The sequence below is a fragment of the Phragmites australis genome, chromosome 20 (genome assembly GCF_958298935.1).
Source record: "Phragmites australis chromosome 20, lpPhrAust1.1, whole genome shotgun sequence".
In the NCBI taxonomy this organism is placed as follows: Eukaryota; Viridiplantae; Streptophyta; class Magnoliopsida; order Poales; family Poaceae; genus Phragmites; species Phragmites australis.
Window position 1 is genome coordinate 11,551,432 of NC_084940.1, and position 19,180 is coordinate 11,570,611.

At 47.6% G+C, this 19,180-nt stretch overlaps 1 pseudogene; it reads left to right on the plus strand.

The window, feature by feature from the left end:
* On the plus strand, nucleotides 1–8,912 carry LOC133901453 (uncharacterized; annotated as a pseudogene).
* The last annotated feature ends 10,268 nt before the right edge of the window (nucleotides 8,913–19,180 follow it).

Consider the following 19,180-nt stretch of genomic DNA (forward strand, 5'->3'; position numbering starts at 1 on the left):
ATGCTGTCAGCGTCATCATGCGAGAGATTAGGGATCACTGCAGTTCTTGGTCTTAATCAAATCTCACCCTCATCTGAGGACAAAGAACACGACAAAGCATCCAAGTCACCTACTCAGGTACCTCACTGACATGTAGGTCCTACTAGGAACCACTCGACCGGCCCACCTAACACACTTACTGACATCCATGGCCCACGGAACATCCGGGCCCATATGTCATTCAGAGAGCAGTGGTCTCTCCGAGAAGTCTCCTCTCTACCAAAGACGAGCTGTAATATAAAGTTCCCGCGAAGACGAGGAAAAATCTAAAAATAGATAATATATATGAATGTATTTGTTGAAATAGATAATATGTTATCGTATTTATAATTTTAGCATTCGTATTCGGTATATCATTTACTGAAAATGAAATTTCGATATACCGTACGTCGAAAAACCGTGGAGTCAGTTATATTCGGCACACGGTGTGTCGAATACGGGTTACAGTGTCGTATTCGCCACACGATGTGCTGAATATGGGTTTTTCGACGTATGGTGTACCGAAAATCTATTTTCGGTAAATGATGCGTCTGTCGGAGGATTAACTCCTGTCGCAGGGATCCCGAGAGACCCCTTTTTAGAGATTCGGCCGGGGGATGATCCTGAATAAATTCGTCGGAGAAATAAATAGGAATGAATGCAACGGCCGGTGGGGGGGAGTTGACCTAGTGCAAGAAGAAGTAAATGTACCGGAATTTAGACAGGTTCGGGCCGTATGGGGGCGTAATACTCTACTCCTGTATGGATGCTATAACTGTCCTGAGGAAGTCCCTCAAGGATGTTGCTAGTTACAAGAATGTTGGCCTAACTAAGAGCTTGAGGCTCCTTGTTCTTCAGCTGGAACTGGACTCAGCCTTGCTCACCGTGTTTCTCTTGCGCTGTGTTCTTCGTCTTTTTCTCTGTCTCGCTCTCTCTATTTCTCGTTGCTTGTCCGGTCCCGTGCTTCTGTGCTGCCGGCTGTTTTAAGTACTCGCCGGCCACGACATGCCCCGAACGGAAAGGAGGGGGCTCGAGTTCCGAGACGTCATAAATGGAAAGGGCGTCATCATTTCTTCTGGACGAAGTGATCAGGGGTGGAAAATACGTCGCACGCCCGGTCGCCTGTCACCATAAATGCCCTGGCAACGGGCGCCGTGGAGAGGGCCCACCGGGCAGCCGCAGAGCAACCCGGCGTGCTCGTCCTATCTTGTTCCCCTGCCACAGCAGCGCGGCAGACGGAACGCCTTGATCCTTACGACGTTATCCCGAGACAAGCCGGATGGCACGGGACGGGACCTGTGCAATTAATGACCCCACGACTCTCTGCTAAAACGTGGTAGGAACTGACGCTGAGCGCGGCGGGAGCAGTTGGAGGTGTCAGGCCACGCACACTTATTAAATGCGGCCTCGGACCTCTGGCTGGTTGACACCTCATCGGTAGGCCCCTCGGGGGCCTTTCTGGGTCGTCGGGGTACCGAGTGCTCGGGGGTACTGTTCATATCCCCGAGCACTCTCTCCCGAGAATGCCTATCCTTGTCTTCGGGGTGCCGGGTGCTCGGGGGTACTGTTCACCTCACCGAGCACTCTCTCTCGAGCACTCTTGCATGGACCCTCGGGGAACCGAGTGCTCGGGGGCTGCCGCGTGCAGCCCCGAGCACTCTCTTCCGAGCACTCTTGTACGGATCCTCGGGGAACCGAGTGCTCGGGGCCGCCGCTCGCAGCCCCGAGCACTCTCTCCTGGAACTTAGCTCTTCTGATCGTCGGGGGACTAGGGCGCTCGGGGGTGACCGGACACCTCCCCGAGCACTTTCTTCCCGGTACTTGGATTCCGTGGATCATCGGGGTACTGGGGTACTCGAGGGCCACCGACCGTGGCCCCGAGCACCTTCTCCCGGGACTTGATCTTTCCTCATCCTGCAGGAGAGACCTCACGGGATAGCGCCATGTGACGGATGGCTGGCCTGGCCTCAGGATTCAGGGACCCCTGGTTCCTGATACACCGATAGCGTCGAATACAGATACTAAATTTATAAATACGATAATATTTTATCTATTTCGATAAATACGCTTAGGTATTTTGTCTAATTTTGGATTTTTACCCTAAGAGGAGACCCCAGATCGCCAATGACTGCTTGCCAACCAATGGCGGCAGCCCTGATTCCGAGCTGAGCATCCGTAGCAAGGAGGGAGAAGGGGAGAGGAGAGAGAGACGCAGAGGTGTCGGAATGATTAGCCCGGCCGCGTAGGAGGAGCGGTGGACGCTGGTGCTGGTGAACCCGGCATCCATCATGGAGTGCGCGGACGAGGCGCTACTGCCGGCGGTGTACCGAGGGGTGGGCACCATGCTGCACGCCACCCCGACGACGCTCGACGTGCTCACGCTGTACCGCTCCATCGTGCAGGCCGCCAGGCGGCCTACGCCGCGTTGCATCGCGCCACCACCGCGCTCACGTCATCGTGCTGGGAGCCTTCCTCTGGGCGGCCACCACCTTCCTCGTCACCGTCTCCGCCACCTTCCTCCAGGTGAGCCGCCCAACCACCACCATTGCTATCAGCGGTAGGATGGTCACGTCGTGTGCTGTACCTCTAGGCCGTTCTTGTGAGAAGCTCGTACCTATGCTACTGCGCTTGACAAGCACAGATCTCTGCTCCAAGCCTCCGATACTTTGATGCCGCTAGCTCATCGATCTCAATCAAGTAGGTTGGGAACTCTGTAATTTTCTTTTGCGAACAACTCTGTAATTTCTAGCAATCATAGATATAAATTTACTGAAGAGACGAGGTTCTCCCAAGCAATCACCTAGAAGGTGAAATTATTGGTTCGATGTGGAATTTGATCAGAGGCAGTGAATTCCTGCTGAAACAATGACTCAGTGTTGGCATTAGCCACACTTTTTTTTCCACAGTAGAAATTGAAATGTGGTTTAGAATGTCGAAGTCACACTTGACTCTTGACTAAGCAACAACCTAGAAGGCACTTGTCATCTCTTGAATTCTTCCACATGACGTATAGTGAGGGGAAAACGAAGTATTTCCTGCCAACCGATTGCGAAATAGCTGAATTTCACACCCAGGGTCAAATTTCCAAGGTGGCATTTGTGTACCCTTTGACCAAATAGATATCAGGTTTGGCATTTATTAATTCACATTGTTTTCTAATCGTACATAAGAATTTAGATTCTAACATTTTTCTGGCTTCTGATATTAACACATTGACACATAATCTTTCGTGCCTTTTCTCTTCAACAAGTTCTTTAAATCCACTTAAAAATTTTGTCATAGAAAATTGAAATTTTCGTTCTATAAGGTGTTCACATTGATCCTTTATTTATCTCATTTTTCCAAAATATTCTTACCTGCAAAATATAAGAATCTTTTTTTTTTGAAAGGACGCTAAGAGTATTGCCCATTTTTTTTTTATAGAAGAAGAAAATTGGTCTAGTTTATAAGGGAAACTGGGTTCAAAAATCTCACAACCCGAGATGACACTACGACCACGACTCCATAGACGACGCTCATACCAAAAGCACAAACCCGACAACAGACATGACCAACCCAACTCAACTCGTGTGCTAACTACCAAACAACTGGCTCCCACACCGCACATCTCTGAGACACATGTCTGCATCACGTCGTCTCGAAGGAGCGCACATTGGACCAAAACTCTATCGTAAAATGTCAAACTGAAAGAAGAGCCGCCATGAAGCGAGAACGTAGGAGTGAAACCTACAGAAGCAGCCGGTGAAAATTGAACCCAAACAAACGCAACGACGCCCACAACACATGGCGCAACCAACAAACAGTCGTGCCCAACCTAACTCAACTCGCGCACCAAACCAACAACCTAAGTAACAAGCCAGCGGAGCCCTGCTACCACGCCAACAATAGCTTACATCTAATAAGTCAGTGGGCACGTCGCTTCGGAGGAGTACGTATTAGGCAACAACTGAAATTGGGAACACCATATGAACTTGAAATGCCGCCACACCGAGCAGAGACGAAGATGCCAACCTGCAAAAGAAGCCGTAGGCACTGACGGCACGTTACACCACGAACAAAAAGAACTCGAAGTCGCCAGTGAGTGCAGGAGGGTTTCCGGAGACAACGCCTTTAGGAAGGTAGCGATATCAATGCTGTCATTGCCCGACCAGAAACCGAGGCAAGGTTTTCACCTAGAGGGGCCCCTAGGGTGGGAGAGACGCAACAATATCGCCTTTAGTGAGGAAATGGTGCCCACATGCATCATTGGCATTGGCATCGACAGAATGCCGGCCTGAGCTTTCGCTCACGACTCCCCACTCTCAAGCACTTGCACTGGAGCCACGACGCATCCGCAATGGCCGTCACCATCACGAGAGCACGCTGCCTCGAGAAGTTCTCACAGGCTGCAGCGCCAAAGTCGAGCCTCGAGCTACCGTCAAGCCACCGCGCTCCCCACTGACCGGGTCTAGGGTGGAGGAGACATGCCCAACGAAGGGGAGGAGCAGAGGCAACGTGCATGAAGAGGCAAGGAGGCGAGCACAGGGGCCAAGTATAGTACTAGGGGGATGAAGCACAAACACACCGGAAAACAGCAACAACCACAACCTAGAACGGGCAGTGGCAGCCAAGGGCAGCAATAGGCATGCTGGCCAGCAGTAGCACCACGGGAAGTAGCAACCACAGCCCAGACGAAGCAATGGAGCATAGCACAACAGGTGGCAACAGAGCCACCCGGGAGCACAACACCAAGACAGCAACAGAGCCCGCCGCCCACGTGCATCACCATCGCGGATCTGGGCTGCCATGGAGCCATGCGGAGCCGACGAGGACAGATGAATCGGATCTGGCCAAACCACCCTGATCGGCCACCCCCACACAAACAGGAGGCGACTACGCGTCGCCGGACCATCGTCGAAACCGGGACCCTGCGGGAAACCTGCAGATCCGACCGCCACCATGAAGAAACCTAGTGAGGGTTTGCAGATCTGAGCACTAAGAGTTGATGTGCATGCATGGCCACCCACCTGGTTTGCCTCGAGCTCCGCGAGGGAGAGCAGCATGACAAGCGGCAAGCGAAGGCCAACGACCTCAGAGACGGGGTAGAGCATGCGCCTGTCGGACCCATGGCCCAGCACCACCATGAGGCCAGCTGGGATGGGGTCGTGGGGACACCTGGGATGAGGATGGCAAACCACCTGGCGTCATGGTAGAGGGAGGCACCACCGAAGTGGTCCGCATCATAGCCCAGAGAGGCGATGGAGAAGGGGAGCGCAGAGACAATGTCAGAGAGGGCAGAGGCCTCTGTGAACTAGCATGATGACGAACTCCATGCACGGATCCTCCCTGCAGCCACATCGACCCGGGCTGCCTGTGCGGTTCCTGGCCACCACCGGTCAGCCCCACGGTCGCCACACCACCGGGAAACATCTAAAGAGGGAAAGGGAGGGAGGGGGGCCACCACTGTCGCCATTGCCAGCGAGGCTTAGGCTGGGGAGGGGGGGTGAGGGGCTCAGTGGCGGGGAGTTTTCACCTTTCGCGTCGCCCCGTAAGGAGGCGCCGAGGGGGTTGTTCTTCAAAATATAAGAATCTTGTGGCAAAAAAAATACCAATTGGAACTGACACTTCTGTCTCTTTCCCAGGTGGCAATTTCAAGGGGCTTGAATGGCATTGGTCTAGCTCTTGTCATACCGACAGTCCAGTCGCTGGTCATCGACTCCACCAACGACGACAACCGTGGCACATCTTTCAGCTAGCTGCAACTGACCAGTAGCATAGGCTCCGTAATTGGGGGATTCTTTGCTTTGATGCTGGCACAATCTACAGTCTTTGGGATTGCCGAATGGCGCATCGCTTCCATCTCGTCGCGATCGTCAGCATCATAGTAGGCATTGTCATGTGGTTCTTCACTGTGGATCCTCATTTCCCGGCGAACAATGCGTCTCGCATGCGGCACCAGTCAGTAGACAGTTTGCATTGGATGAAGCATGGGAGCTGATCAGGGAGGCTGTCGGTGGATGAACACCGTAGCGGGGATCCTGGGGGACCCTCTTTTAAGATTCGACCGGGGGCTGATTCTGGATCCGCCTCGTACTTAGGGTTAACGCGAATGTGTGATATCTAGGCGGGACGGATGATCGTTGGATAATGGGAGTAAAGAATGCACAGGGGATTTATACAGGTACGGGTCGCACGGAGCGTAATACCCTACTCCTGTGTGTGTCTAGTGTATTATCAAGACTCTTGGAATGCCTTTCTCTGGATCTTTGCGTTACAAGCTCTGACTATCACAAGTCAGGTTTTCGGTCTATCTATCAAGTCTGGAGCTTTAGTCATCTGTTCTTCCCTTCAGCTCTTCCCTTTTCTCTACAAAGTGCTCCCCCCTTTTATCCTACCGGGGGGAGGCTCGGCGTGCCCAGAACTAGGGCACAAGTTCCCATAAGCCATAATGGAAAGCAACCATTATGAGTCTACAGTCTGATGTTACAGGGGTTGAAAATGTGCCCCTCGGTCGGTCTTGTCGGTCTTCACGCCTCAACTTTAGCAGGTGTAGGGGGGCCACCGGCCAGCCACTGAGTATCTTCTCAGACCCACCCGGTCAGGATAGGTTTGACACGGCAGGGTGGCAGGCGATAAACCTCGAGCCCAGCGACGATATCTTCAAGCCGTTTCCTTTATGGGCCCCGCATGGTGACGCGTGATGGGACCTGTCGCATTGAATGTCCCCACGCCTTCCTGCCAGGCGGTGGCAGGGACTGACGTACTCAGTACGACAGGCGTGGGGGGAGTGGTTGGATATGACTAGTCACGCTCCCTCTTAAATGCAACATCGGGCCTTCCACCGGTTGATACCTCACCGTGGAGCCCTTGCGGGATCCACCGGCAAGGGGCTTCTCGGATCCTCGGGGAACTATGGGTACTCGGGGGCCAACTGTTCTTGGCCCCGAGCACCCCCTCCCGGAACTGACTCTTCTTGGCCCTCGGGGAACTATGAGTACTCGGGGGCTAACTGTTCTTGGCCCCGAGCACCCCCTCCCGGAACTAGGTCTTCTCGGGTCTTCGGGGAACTCCGGGTACTTGGGGGCCAACTGTTCTTGGTCCCGAGCACCCCCTCCCGGACTTGGGTCTTCTCGGGTCCTCGGGGAACTATGGGTACTCAGGGACCACCTGTTCGTGGTCCCGAGCACCCCTCCCGAAACTGGCTCTTCTCGGGTCCTCGGGGAACTATGGGTACTCGGGGTTCAACTGTTCTTAGCCCCGAGCACCCCCTCCCGGACTTGGCTTCTCTCGGGCCCTCGGGGAGGTGGGCCCCGAGGAAAGCCGCCATGTGGCACATCCGCTGTCCTGGCCTCGGAACTTGGGGACCCCCAATCCCATATCACCGACAGAGGCCAAATCTATAATTCAGATCCCAACGTTCCAGGTCTTTGTTGCTCAGGGTGTCAGTGGCTCGTTCGCATGGTCGGCGCTGTCCTTCTTGTCCTTGCGGCTTGAGCTCATTGGATTCAGCCATGAGAATACTACCATTTTTCACGACCACCTTCGCGGTTGCGACCTCCATTGGTGGTCTTCTTGATGGCAAGATGGGGGGTTTCCTTGCTCAGCGATATCCGAACTGTTGGATATGTGTCGAATAATTGTACGGAGTTGGTTACGTATAGGACTTAGAGTTGTATTAGCGGTACATGGTGGAATCTTAGTAGGACTCTAGTGGAATTCTAGTAGGACTCTTATCTCCAGGTCCCCTCATAAATATGAGAGCAGGACCGCTGTTTGTAACTATGATGACGGCATAGCGACAGGTTCACAGAGGGCAGCAAGTCTGCGGCAACCCCAGGAGCGGCCGATGTTGCTAGTTGGGGAGGAGCGTATGTAGTCATGCCTAGGGAATGTAGGTTTTGGCTGAACCTCGTTAACAAATATCGTGCCTCTGGTGTCATCTGTGATCGTGTGCATTATCTCGATAGATCTATCCGTTGCTTTCGCTGATGGCTTATTTCTGAACACGAACCCTGAGAGGATCATCCTGTGCAGATAAGTGCTGGCTCGGCTGTTCCGTTGGCTGCTGTTCTTCTGCTGGGACTGCCTGATGATCCATCCAGCGGTGTAGCCCATGGACTTGTTTTGTTCATTCATCATGGGACTCATCATCTCCTGGAATGGAGCTGCTACGAACAAGTATGTCACAAATTTTACCTGAAATTTTTAAACGCTGATTTCGAAAGTTTGATGCGTTTGTGGAATCTTGGTCAGTTGCTCTGACATTTCTGTCACACAATTTTAGTTTGATTTGTTTATGTGGTACTGAAAAGTGTCTACAAATTTCTGACACCTATTTGTTTCAATTGTTACCTTCATTTACAGATTTACTTCTAATGAAGTGTTGTGTGATGTTGAGGACTCTTGTCTCTTGTGCAGCCCAGTTTTCGCAGAGATCGTACCCAAGAAACAAAGAACAAGCATCTATGCTCTGGACAGGACTTTTGAGTCGATACTAGCTTCGTTTGCGCCTCCTGTCGTCGGCTTCTTATCGCAGCACCTGTACGGTTTCTAGCCGGACGACAAAGGGAGCAGCCCTGAACAAGACCGGCAGAACGCCGCGTCACTGGCCAAGGCGTTGTACACGGCCATAGCGATACCGATGATCATCTGCAGCTCCGTATACTCGCTCATGTACCGCGCTTTCCCCCCGAGACAGGGAGCGCGCACGCTCGCAGTCTCTGATTCAGTCAGAACTGGATCAGATTGAGCTGGGGGGGGGTTCGCGTTTCGAATGCGGTGATGACAGGTTTGAGCTTTTTGAATCGGCGAATGATGGTGAGAAACCTGACCGGAGTGACGCCAGTTGTGGTGCTGAAGAATCTGATGAGGCTGATGCCGGTACTGAAAAACTAGTGTCAAACCGTGAGTTGTGACCGGGAAAAAAAAAACTCTAATCTACACTGCCGGCCCATTCATGTTGAAGAGGATATTTGTGCCGCTTTTGCAACATTGTAACATGGGGATCAATATGGTTCACCACAATGAATATTCTTTGTTCTTCCATATATTTGTTATGCTGCTACTATACATTTATTTTGAACGTAAACCCGGAGGATTCTGCCAGTCTTGTATCTATTATATTAGTAATTGATCAATAAAAAAAGTCTTCTTATTCGCTCTCAAGAGTTAGAAATTATCACATTAATTAGAGAAAAAATAAAACAAAATATCCCTATACATGTTTATAAATTACTCACCACTATTATTACACAAATTTATACCTAAAATACCCATATACATGCTTCTCTATTACCCACTTATGTCATTATTAAAAAATAAAGCCAAATGCCGGGAAAAAAGATAATATAATTTGATAATGCATAAGTTCGTTGCACCTTGCATGCATTTAAGAGTTCAAAGTATCAATTTAAATGATCTTTTTTTATATAAAATGTAATAGAAAAGAAAGAAAAAATAGAAACACAACTCATACGAGAGGTGTAAAAAGAATGAAAAGGGGATAAGACTGCGCAATCCGCAAACCGCGCAGATAATAGAGTATGACCTCCCATCCAAACAAAAGTTATTGGATCAGAATAGCAAAGAAAAATAAGAATAAATATATATGGAGCAGAATCTATATGAACTAGAGCAAAGAGATAATAATATAGTGCCTGAACAGATGAAAACGCTATTATGATAGACCAAGTTCGGATTATGTCTATTAAGGAGCAGACATAGTAGTGACAAAAAAAAAAGTGATAGTAAGGTAAAACATAAATTGATAATGAAGTCATAATATTACAACAGTAATTGCACTGTTAGATTCTTGATACTAGCCATGCCATTGCGCGGGTCTCCCGCTAGTTGATAGAGAGAAAAAAAAACTACAAGCAGGGCATTGGCCTAGATTATGTATTTACATTCGGAGAAACAATGCTAGTATACATTTTACAACTAATTGCACTTACTTCTTGATGTACATGAACAATTGGAATCACATCACCAAAAAGAAAAACAATTGGAACCACAGGAACTCCACTGTTAGAGTTATGTAGCAGCTGTCCATCTATTTTTGACAGCTTTGCTGCAAATTCATGTCCACAATTCAGCTCTCTTGCAACGTAGATTCGTGAAGCATCCCACACAAATATTTTGCTTTGAATCGGCGTGTTTGGCGGCACTAACTCCTATGTTCTCATCTGAAGCAGCCGGAGGCAGAGCTGGCATAAGGCACATGAATTTTAGTCCGACCCGAGCACAACACGGCACAATCAGCCATGCCTAGGCACCTAGGCCGAGGCCTGCCGGCCCGACTAAGCTCCCTGGTCCCGCTCTTGCCGCCCCACCACCATCCCACCCCATCACCTCGCCCTGTTGTGCTCACCGTGTCGGCCATACCTTAGCCGTGCCCGAGTCGACCCAGCATGACATGGTGCTTTACGGACCGAGCCTTCGACACGCAGGCCAGAATAGCACGGCCTGAAAGACTAGCCAGGCCCAACGAGCCATGCTCAGTGTGCCCGTGCCGGGTTGGCCTGTCACGTCTAGTTTGCCACCTTTAGCCGGAGCCCATCCAAACGCCCCGGGCTCCAACTCTAAAGAACCGGACATTCGAGGCCATGTTGGCCTCGTTCGCGCCCCAGGTGGTCGGCATCCTCGCTGAGTGCCTATACAGGTACAAGCTGGGGAGCTTTGAAAGCGGCGGCAGCGGCGAGTGCGCGACCGTTGACGTCGAGATGGAGCGGCACAATGTGATGTCCCTCCCAGGGCTCTGTACACCGTCATTGCCGTCCCCATGGCCTTGTGCTGCGCCATCTACTCGTTCTTGTGCTGCACCTACCCACGTGACAGAGAGATGGCGCAGGCTGAGGCGGTACGAGGTGGAGGTGAGGGATCTGACACTAAGCATGAAATGGAGGGCGAGAGGAAGTTGCTGCCGTAGTGAGCGGCATTTGGTCGGTTACGTAAGGTGAGGAAGACGTCGGCGTCGATGGGAGAAGGAAGAGGCCAGTGGCAGAGGTGCCGATGGCAGATAATTTGAATTGTTCCACGATGATCCAAGGGCGGCAGAGGGTGCTAACTGAAAAGTAGAAAGTTTTCAGGTGATTGATGAATAAATGGATCCTAACACTTTCCAACATAGCTATAGACTGCAAATGAACAAACCCGTTCAAATGGGCAAAAATCTAAAATTAGCCAATATATATGAGCATATTTACCGAAATAGACAACATGTAGTCGTATTTACAAATTTAGCATCCGTATTTGGCACACGGTGTTTTCGGTACACGGTGTACCGAAAAAAGGCATTTTTGGCACACCGTGTGCCGAATATGACATTGTTGCCCGTATTCGGCACACCATGTGCCAAAAATCACCTATTTCCTGACAAAATTGTTGTTTTTTTTGGCACGTGTTGCTATTTTATGTAATTGCCAAATATGGTCGGGGCCGGCTGCGGTTTGATTTTGTCATTTGATATTGGTATGTTGTTATTTCATGTAATTGGCAAGTTTCAACTAAATTTGAAATTATTTGCTAATTTAAGTGTCATTTTATGCCAGTGTGTTTGCACTTCATGTAATTGGCAAATTTCAATAAAATTTAAAATTATTTACCGGTGTGTTGTCATTTCATGTAATTGCCAACTTTCAACAAAATTTGAAATTATTTGCTAATTTAACTGTACATTTGAAAATGTGTGAGAAAGAAAGCATGTAGTCTCTAAGGCAGTAGGCAGCCTTAACATTTAAGTATGTTTGAACATGTACAATATTAACCCTTGTATCATTGATCATCTCAAGATGACGGTGAAAAGTGACGATGTAAATTAGCGAAGAATGCCAGTTGTGCCAGTCAAGGCTATTAGGGTAAGATGGTTGTCGTCTCCGAGGTGGTGGTTGGAAGTTGTGAGGATATGTAGAAGCAAATACAACATTATCTTCACGGTCATCAGGGTCCTCCGGAGATAGAGGCCTCAAAGGGAGGGGTCGAGGTGGCATGAAATCATCATCGTCGTCGTCGTCATCATCTTGAGCTATCACGGTAGGAGCACGTCCTATTTTATTGTTGGTTGGACACCATATCGATGTGGTGTGTGAACGTCTTCTTGTAGTGTTCGTTGAACCTTCTCCTGTGTGGCTGCTGGAACGTTGAGATATTGGTGGCATGAAATCATCGTCCTCATCGGCCTCTTCATTTTCAAGTAGAATAGTAGAGGACGCTCTTGTACCCCTTAGGTTCGCTGATCTTCGTCGTCTTCTACGCAAACCAGGTATCACACCCCCGCCGAAGAGCATATGCATCACCAAGAAGTGTGGGATTTCTTTGTTGATCAACTATGCGTCTTCTGAGAACATCTAACACAAAAGAGGAGTATTCGAATCAATGACAATAAGATAAGTAGGGTGACCAAATAGAAAATGATGAACCTGTATGTGGGATGCATACTGGTCAGGCAACATCTCCATTCTTTTTTGCCTCATACAGAAACCTAACACAGAATGATGGTCGGCTAGTTTGCATACCCTAAGGTATATTTGGCGGTGCTCGTGCCAGAGGATCTTAAGGTCGTTAGTTGTTAAATGTAGGAGCAGAGCGGTCAACGCAGAACAGGGCGGTCTTGCATGCAATTTGGACACAACTTGAATTAGGTTGCTCTCACTGAATGGATCATCCTTCCCTCCATGCACAACCTGTAAGGAGGCATTTAGTGCTATATCGATCGTTGTAGGTGTCCATGGATAGCCTGTACTAGAATATCCCGCCTTATATGTATTGATCTTTGACTGCAACGTTCTTGCTCTGCACCAAAGCACGAATCGCTGATTACTTAATAAACATTAAACATGCATTAAAAATCATAATTAATATGTACAAATGCTTAATAAGTAACTCATAAATAAGTTATGTGTCCTAATATTTGAAAAATATTATGTAAATCAAATGTAATTACTTTAACACTACAATGCATAAGACATAGTATAGATGAGTACACAATATAGTGAATAACACATGTGTCATTAACAAGTGCAAGTGCTCCGAACAACTGCACTGGCTCATTAACGATGACGACATCACACGTAATCCCCAGGAGTGTAAGCATCTGGCGGGTGTGTGGCCCTCATCCCAGCGGCCTGCGCTGGCCCCTGCCACGTGTGCCCTTGCTCGTCATCATCATCGCCGTGTCGTGTTGCACCTCCACCGAACGTGTATCCAGAACCGCTAACTCGGCCTTGCATGTACCATGATGTAGGATCCTCATGCGGATGCTGGTAGTATGTGCTCCGATGGATCCTCATGTAGGATCCATATGTTCGTGCCAACAAGGGTGATGAGGAGTTGGGCTATGAACCTCGCATCAACGGTGTGGCTCACATTCCTAACAGCCTCTTCGCTGCATGTATGTGGGGTGTGTCTACTCAACACAAAATAGTTCTCGTATATTGGCTTATGTGCTCGTACGAAGTAAGGATAATTCGGGTGCTTGATACACCTGACCTCATACTCCGTAGGGTTAGACCGAGCGCACTTGTGGTCCCTTCTTGTAATTATAGCATAGTTGCTGATAAAGTGGATGACCTCCTCCCTATTCCAAAACTGTTGTCCCACCTGGATGTCGTTATTCTGGTATCCCCAGTTAGATAAGGTGTTATACTCAACGATGGTACAATCTAGCAGCCCATCACCATGAAAGTACTAGATCGCTGGCACCGGGTCATCGTTGTTAGCACCTTCTTCATCCCCGCTACCACCGGCTTCATCATCCAAGTATCCTGCATCTACCTCAGTAGGGTCCACTTCAAGTCCCTCTGTACCGGAACTGCCCTTCCCGACATGCCCTCCCTCCTCATCATGCATCACATGATGGTCTGATCCTTCCACGCTAGTCACCGCTTCACCTTGCACCAGTCGTGATACTATGTTTACATACACCCCCCATTTCAAAGTTCTCCTTCAATACCTTGCGTGAGTACAAGCCCATGCGTTGTTCCTTCTCAAATCGAACAACGTATGGACAATAACCGAGCTGTTTGGCACAAGCCGTGGTTGCACACCCTCTAGGACAACATTATAGGACTGCTGGTTCACACACAAAAGGCTCATAACATGTGATTTTAAGCCATCTAGATTAATAGGTATATTCTCTATGTGCTGGCAGTTCTGAACTGATACGAGCCTCCCATGCAAAACAGCGGGACGTTCTATATAATAAATATGGATAATCATAGCATCTCTGCTAAACAAACGTAAATGGGTAAATAACTACTTAGATGTATGTACGATAAACAACTAATTACGCCCCATACATTAACGTAAGTGATAAAGCTAATTAATCAGATTAGGTCTGTTAATTTGCTTCAAAGCTCCATTTTTTCTCTCCTCTTTCATAAATTCATGTCTGTGGCAGGATCGTAACTCCCGTTATTATGCCTATGGCGGGATCGTAACTGCTTTTGTGGTGGGTTCGTAACTCCGGTTATGATGCCTGTTGCGGGATCGTAACTCCGCTTATCATGCCTATCGCGGGATCATAATTGCTGTTACACTATAGTAGATTCTGTTATGAGATCATAATTACTATTACGAGATCATAAATTATGTAAATACTTTACATACTCTAATTTATCAACTTAATACCATTTAACCAATGTATTCAAACGGAATAAACACTCTATTTACTCTAATTACATTTACTAATCTAAATATTAATTACATACATAATCTACGTACTTACTGTTACGGAAGACAATCCTCTCCTCGCGCTGCTGCTCGGCCTGGCTGCTGCTGCTCCTCCTCGCTGCTAAATGCCGAATGCTGCTACTCCTCCTCTCCTTGCACTACTCCTTGCTGCACTGTTGCTGCGCTTCTGCTCGGCTGCTGCTGCCCTCCTGCTCGAGCCATTTTATAGGCAGCGGAGCATGCAAACGCGAACGAATAAAGCGAGCAGCAGCAGCCGGCCAAAAGAATAAAGCACAAAGGAGCTGGCTGACCGAATAAAGTGCAAAGGAATAAAGTTGAAAGCATAAAGCGACGCATAAAGCGACGTGACGTGACGTGATGTGTCACGTCCTGAAATCCGTAATTGTGTGTTTTAATCCTAAAACATGCAATTTCAGCTTCATGTTCCAGTTTGGGTCACTGGAGCACTTCACTTTGAATCAATGAGGTGGGAGAAGGAAAACTAAGAGAAATAAAGGAGCTAGAAGCAAGTCTGGACTTTCCTCTAGGTAAATGGGGCCCACTTGGGTGGAAAATATCTCTCTATAGGTGGGCAACAACACTCTCTCTCTCCTTAAAAACTTGCCCATACGTACTACTCACCCACTCCACCAGATAAGGCTTTTTGAGGAAGCAAGTTGGAGTTGGCTGTCTCTCACTCTCTCTCTTAGGCTCCCTATTTCCCCTTTGGATCCCTACCTCTGGGAGCAAGATCAAGGTACGTATGTGGTACTCACGTGACCACCAGCTCAAGGACTACTCGTCCATCCAATTCATTTTCAGTTTCCCCGAAGGAATTCGAGCTGGTTCTGAACTTGGTTGGTGTTCTTTGGGAGAAGCAAGGAAGCAGCAGTTTTTCCTCTCTTCTCCAAGCCATTTTCCGTCGTTTCCTCCTTCAACTGGCGGATACTGTTTTTCCTCTCTTCTCCAAGCACTGTTCACCCGAGCACTCCGGATACTGTTCACCCCGAGCACCCGAGCACGGTTCATCCCGAGTACTCCCGAGTACTGATCACCCCGGTACCCGAGCACTGTAGCAGTGGTCGTAGGGCGGTTATCAGGCTTTCTTGGAAGCTGGTAGCTTGTAAAATTCATAGTTAATTCGTACGAACTCCAAACTTCATGAGACTAGTTGCGTTGGCTTCGTAGGAACATGAACTACATGTTAAAAAGGTTGAAACTCATTAAGTACGTTCTGAGAATTTATTTATTGATTAAATATATTTCAGCTTAGTTAAAGCACAAATTGTCAATGCCATGTTTGAAAGTTGTGAGACCACTAGGGAAAACTTTTGTCTTGCACAGTGCGATCTGGGAAAAATATTGTCATGTATTGTGGAGCATATTTTTCTTATATGGTCGCATTTCATACATGCTCATTACATTGCACGCGTTGCTCTCTATAGTGAACGCCAATCCGTCGATCCCGGAGGCCGTGGGCGATCGTGAGGCGTCCCACCTTTCTGATCCAGGGCAGCAAGGCAAGCATCTATCATATTGCACCGTGTCAATTCAAAATCTAATATGTTATCTACGCTTATGTATACATTGCATGTGTCAGGTACCGAGTTGGGTAGAACCTATGCCGATGCATTCTCCCATTTCGGTCACGTGTCATGTGTTATTCCTTGGAGCCTAGTGGTGTCGTCGAGGTCTAATTATAGTTCGCTATGCTTAGTGGTACTTAGGCTTTCCGGTAGAAGTCGACGACGGCGTCCACCGTTGTCGCGAGCCTAGGGCTTATTACTTGTTCACACTTATGGTTGTATTGATGATGAGTCGGTTTGGTGAGTGGTGAGTTGAGACGAGGTGTGGGCGGTGTTAGGGGTGTCATCTGCTCACGAGGAGTCCTCAGGCAGTTCGGGGAGGGAACCCGAACACCGTAGACCGCTTGCACCGGTTAAGCACCGACCGTCGGTGTAGTCGGCTTTAGCACTTACCTTACTCACCACATGCTGATATAATGGTAGGCGAGCTGATTACCTTCACAGACGTGGTCATGTGGGCCTCGTCATAGACGGTGTGAGTCTGGTTTGAGTCCGGGCTTTTAGCGGTATTAGTTTGCTCGGGGAGTAGTTCTAATACCGCCTCGCCGAGCTATGGTTGATCCACATGGTTGGACCTGGTTGGGAAAGGTTGTCACGGGTACCCCCTTGTGTGCATCTTAGCGGGTGGCACAAGCCGTATGGTCCCTATGTCGTGTGGGTTCAGGAGTATCCCCCTGCAGGGTGTATAATCAGTTCGAACTGCCGCGCTCTAGGTCATGAGCATCGCTATCGCTTATCTCCACCGAGCGACCATGTTTTGGTCGTAGAGTTTCGATGTGGGTTGTGGCATGGTTGGATTGGGGTGGTTTGGTCGGTATGTGGTTGGTGTTTTAGTGGGAATGGTTTGCTTTTATACACTTGTTGTTCATATATCTGTTCTGATCAGTTGGTTGGCAGGGTTTGAGTCGGTGGTTGGTTAAGTCAGTTGCTTACACCTAGAGTCTAGGTTGCTTACCGCTTAATGAACTTAAACATGTCTTAATCCTTGCTACAGCTTTAAATGCATGATCCTTGGAGTCGAGAATATATATACTCATACTGTGTAAGACTTGCTAGTACCTTCGTACTAAGGGGTGCTGCCCTTAAGTTGCTTTCAGGTTCGCAGGTTGGCGAGGAAGAGGCTGTGTTCGGCTACTTTGTGCCTGCCGATCAGGGTGGCGGGCAGGAGTAGCACCTTCTACTCCGAACTCCGGCGCTTTTGGTATGGAGCCTAAGGGCATACGGCTCCATACTCTTTTGTTGTATAGGTTTTTCTTCCGCTGCATAGTTGTTGTTGTTCCTCTTTTGTTGTAAATTGTGGAAGCAGTTGCATGTTTAATAATGGTAATCCAGTTTAATTATTTGCTCTCTATTAAACTGTGTTGTGATATTTGAGTTGGAAGGCATGTGTTCCGATCCTGGACACAAAACACGTGCCGGGACTACCGGAATGGTATTCTGGTTAATCGTCGAGGTTGTGATTATGAATAATGATCCTCCTGATGATTAATTAGAATACTATTTGGACGGTTCCTCACATGATGGCCAAAAGCAGATGGGACAGCGTACCGAAAAAGGGATTTTCGGCACACCGTGTGCCGAATACAGGTGATTTTCGGCACACGGTGTGCTGAATAGGGCAACAGTGCCGTATTCGGCACACGGTGTGCCGAAAATACCTTTTTCGGTATGCCGTGTACCGAAAATGGACACACCGTGTGCCGAATACGGATGCTAAATTTGTATATACGACTACATGTTGTCTATTTTGGTAAATACGCTCATATATGTTATCTAATTTTGGATTTTTGCCCATTTATCAAATGTTGTAGTTACTTAGTATATACACACTGCACAGCTCAATTATTGTATAATTAGGATCAAATATGAAAAACAATGAAAGAAAAGGTTAAATAGAGATAAATATGCACTCAGAAAAACTAGCGGTATTACAGATATTACGTAACCAAAGCAAACATCTAACCCACCCTAAAATACAAGATGCCAAATAACCCTCAACTTTTTACAATCTAACTTCCTAAAATCTACAATCTAAAAGTTGTTTTTCAGAATTCCCAACTAAAACAAACAACCCCTTACTTACTCATCTGTCTCTACTAGTACAATGCCTGTGCATTACAACAGATCCTAAATCTGACATCCCTACATTGTAATGATTCCTAAATCTCGCACACAATATTATTTTACTTCTCACATAAAAACAAAACATGATGCTAAAGATAATACTTAATTCATAAAACAATATTGCTCTACGATACCTAAGATCAGACATTAGAACAATGTCATGACTCTTAATTTCTTGTCTAACATGAATATATGGCAAAAATAACATATTCACAATAACATCCTAGAGTTATCTATCTATGTATAAGAAAATATGTATACAATGTTCTTAGTGAAATAACGGTTCTCAGTTGTATCGATAAACATCAATATAATAGTGCAAACATATATAAGTAGCTCCCAAGTTACAAAATAAGAACTTCAGTCATTTTGTCATAAACGTAAAACTAAATATCCAACATGCATATTGATAATGTTCATTGACCATTATAATTCGCAAAATTCTGCACAGTTTTTAACATTCTGAAATATATATTGGGACCGCATATTTTCACGTACCCAACCAATCTAAATTCTCAAGCATAGAGAAGCAAACTTTCCGTGCCATCAGGTTGTAAATGTAGAGGACTACCATGAAATCAAAGCACCCTTGTAAAACTACAACATTACGAAGTAGGAAGTCAAAGATAATAAATCCACTGGAAATTCATTTGGGCCCATGAGATGGTCCATTACAAAGACAACATGAGCTGCCCATTTTACTCAAGAAAACAGTAGGAAAGAGGAGGGGCAAATGCCATCTGCAAGCATTTCACAAAGATGTACAAATCTCATAAAAAAATAATAGAAGAATCTGCAAAACTTGG